The sequence below is a fragment of the Mandrillus leucophaeus genome, unplaced genomic scaffold (assembly GCF_000951045.1).
Source record: "Mandrillus leucophaeus isolate KB7577 unplaced genomic scaffold, Mleu.le_1.0 Scaffold157, whole genome shotgun sequence".
In the NCBI taxonomy this organism is placed as follows: Eukaryota; Metazoa; Chordata; class Mammalia; order Primates; family Cercopithecidae; genus Mandrillus; species Mandrillus leucophaeus.
Genome location: NW_012101554.1, coordinates 2,397,450 through 2,401,189, shown reverse-complemented (window position 1 = coordinate 2,401,189; position 3,740 = coordinate 2,397,450). Strand labels below are relative to the sequence as shown.

Here is a 3,740-nt window from a genome sequence, read left to right as displayed (position 1 = left end):
CTATCACTAATACTTTTCACTAATACTCTAATTGAGTTCTTGTTCCTTTGCCTTCAAATTAAGTCTTAAGTCATTTAATTCTGAATGCAAACTTATGCCTCTTGTAGCTGTATTTTTAATTGCTTCATATTCATTGTTGGATTTTAAAAGTGATATCTGAAGTTCTTCCTTTTCTTGACTCAGTAATGACTTCTCTTTTTCTAAAACTTCAATATACATTTTAAGTTTCAGATTGTCTTCAGCAAGACTGTTATCCTGGTTTAAACTACTCAATCTCATTATTTCATTTTTGGCATCAGACACTGCTTGTTGTACTCTGAACACTTCTTCCACTGAGGCACACTGTGCAATAATTCTTTACTTTTCTATCACAGTATCACTCTGCTTCATAGCATAAGACTGCAATTTACTACACTCCAATTTCAAGTTTTCACATTCTTCCATTATTTATCTCTTTTCCACATTTAGCTGTTCTTATTCTCTCCTCAAAATAACTCTACCATTTTCTGCAGAAGATAATTTTTTGTTTATATCTTTTATTTTATCCTCAAGCTCCTCAATTTTTTTTGGTAGACTCCACTTTTTCTGTTTGTAGAAGTCGGATAGTTTTTGCATCTCATAGATTTTAGAGTGATCAATTTCTGTAACTCCAGAGCCACCTTGTTGTAACAGATTTTTGAGTTCTTCAATTCGTTCTTCATAGTCACTTAATTCTTCTTGATGTCGTCGACTTATTTCTGTTGGTGTGCTTTGTGCAGTACTGATATTTCATGTTGATGGTCATCAATTTCCTGACTTCGGTTCTGTTTCAGTTCCTTAATGATATTTCGTAGTTTGCATGTTTCACTTTGGGCAGAGCTATGTGTTCCTTGTGCTTTCAAAGTCTAAGCAATGTGCCTCCAATAGCCAACTTTAGACTAAAGCCTTGAAACTTTATTTGAGAGTCGGTTTATTTCTCGTTGGAACAAAATTATATCAACAAAGTCCACGTCATCGTCATGGAAAGCTGAAGAATGATAACTAATCACATAAAAGAATGAAGCTGCAGTGGTTGCTGGTACATCGCCAACTCCCGAAGGTACTGACTGAGTAGATGACGGCAGTTTCAGCAACTGATCCCGGAGCACAATCTGTCTGGCTTTAAGATGGCTGATTTCTACCTCTTTTTGTTGAAGTTGATTTCCGCAACTTATAGAATTCTGGTTTAATTTGAAGCTCTGATGCTTCATATTTCACTTCCAGATCAGTAAAAAGTTTCTTAAGCCTTTCATTCTCTTGATCTCAAGATTGAATGAATGGCTTCAATTTCCTTTGTCCTCGAATCCGGTAATTCTACTTCCACTTCCTCCCAGTCCTCCATCAGCATAACCTTTGTAAAGTTTGAAATCTGGCCAGTGAGGGAAGCCAGGCTGTCCTCGACTTGACCCAGAGACTGGCCCCAGCCGAGCCGAGGCTCCCAAGCCAGGACGACATCGCGGTGACTTTAGTGAACGACCTGGCCCACTCGGAAAAGAAAGGTTTAGTGCTGTCGGACGATCTGACCAAATATCCTTGAACGCCTGCCTTCGTGAGACTAGTCCAAAACACTCAGGATTCGATAACACAAGGTGGGGTTCCTAGGCAACGCCGGCTCCGAGTTCTGCTTAGAACCGCAGAGGCCTGGCCTGAGACTTGACCAGGTGCCCGCCTCTAGTGACACAGTCACCCACGCAGGGTTTCTGCTCATTCTCATGAATTCCCGCTGTCCAGATTGGGTCACTTCTTCCTCTGCTCTAGTGCATTTCCCCAGTTTCGTGGGCAACACCTGCCAACTCGACACCGGCCACCATGACAGTCGCCAACAATTCTTCCTTTTTTTTAAATTTTACTTTAAGTTCTGGGATACACGTGCAGAACATGCAGGCTTGTTACATAGGTTTGCATGTGCCATGGTGGTTTGCTGCACCCATCAGCTTGTCATCTGTGTTTTCAGCCTAGCATACATTAGGTATTTGTCCTAATGCTCTCCCTCCCCTTCCCCTAACTCCCCAACAGGCCCTGGTGTGTGATGATCCCCTCCCTGTGTCCATGTGTTCTCGTTGTTCAACTTCCACTTATGAGTCAGGACATGCGCTGTTTGGTTTTCTGTTCCTGTGTTAATTTGCTGAGAATGATGGTTTCCAGCTTCATTTATGTCCCTGCAAAGGACATAAACTCATCTTTTTTTTTATGGCTGCATGGTATTCCATGGTATATATGTGTCACATTTTCTTTATCCAGTCTATCATTGATGGGCATTTGGGGTGGTTCCAAGTCTTTGCTATTGTGAACAGTACTGCAGTATGTGTACATGTGTCTTTATAGTGAAATGATTTATAATCCTTTGGGTATATACCCAGTAATGAGATTGCTGGTTCAAATGGTATTTCTGGTTCTAGATCCTTGAGGAATCACCACACTGTCCTCCACAATGATTGAACTAATTTACACTCCCACCAACAGTGTAAAAGAATTCCTATTTCTCCATACCGTCTCCAGCATCTGTTGTTTCCTGACTTTTTAATGATCACCATTCTCACTGACTGAGATGGTATCTCATTTTGGGTTTGATTTACATTTCTCTAATGACCAGCAATGATGAGCATTTTTTAATATTTTTGTTGGCCACATAAATGTCTTTTTTTGAGAAGTGTTTGTTCATATCCTTCCTCCACCTTTTGATGGGGTTGTTGTTTTCTTGTAAATTTGTTTAAGTTTCTTATAGATTCTGGATATTAGAACTTTGTCAGATGGATAGATTGCAAAAATGTTCTCCCATTCTATAGGTTGCCTATTCACTCTGATGATAGTTTCTCTTGCTGTGTAGAAGCTCTTTAGTTTGATTAGATTCCATTTGTCAATTTTGGCTTTTGTTGCAATTGCTTTTGGTGTTTCAGTCATGAAGTGTTTGCCCATGCCTATGTCCTGAATGATATTGCCTAGCTTTTCTTCTAGAGTTTTTATGGTTTTAGGTTTTATGTTTAAGTCTTTAATCCATCATGAGTTATTTTTTGTATAAGGTGTAAGGAAGGGGTTCAGTTTCTGTTTTCTGCATATGGCTAGCCAGTTTTCCCAATACCATTTATTAAATAGGGAATCTTTCCCCATTGCTTGTTTTTGTCAGGTTTGTCAAAGATCAGATCGTTGTAGATCTGTGGTGTTATTTCTGAGGCCTCTATTCTGTTTCATTGGTCTATATATCTGTTTTGATACCAGTCCCATGCTGTTTTGGTCACTGTAGCTTTGTAGTATAGTTTGAAGTCATTTAGCGTGATGCCTTGAGCTTTGTTCTTTTTGCCTAGAATTGTCTTGGCTATATGGGCTCTTTTTTGGTTTTGTATGAAATTTAAAGTAGTTTTTTTCTAATTCTGTGAAGAAAGTAAACGGTAGCTTGATGGGAATAGCATTGAATCTATAAATTACTTTGGTTAGTATGACCATTTTCATGATATTAATTCCTCCTATCCATGAGCATAACATTTTTTTTTTCCATTTGTTTGTGTCCTCTCATTTCCTTGAGCAGTGGTTCATAGTTCTTCTTGAAGAGGTCATTCATGTCCCTTGTAAGTTATATTCCTAGGTATTTTATTCTCTTTGTAGCAATTGTGAATGGGAGTTCACTCATGATGTTTGTCTTATTATTGGTGTATAGGAATGCTTTTGATTTTTCCACATTGATTTTGTATCCTGAGACTGCTGAAGTTGCTTCTCAGCTTAAGGAG

General features: G+C 38.9%; 1 pseudogene; it reads right to left on the bottom strand.

Annotated features, from left to right (window-relative positions):
* The window catches only part of LOC105536260, an 8,509-nt pseudogene extending 7,036 nt beyond the window's left edge, over nt 1-1,473 (bottom strand).
* Between the last annotated feature and the right edge of the window lie 2,267 nt (nt 1,474-3,740).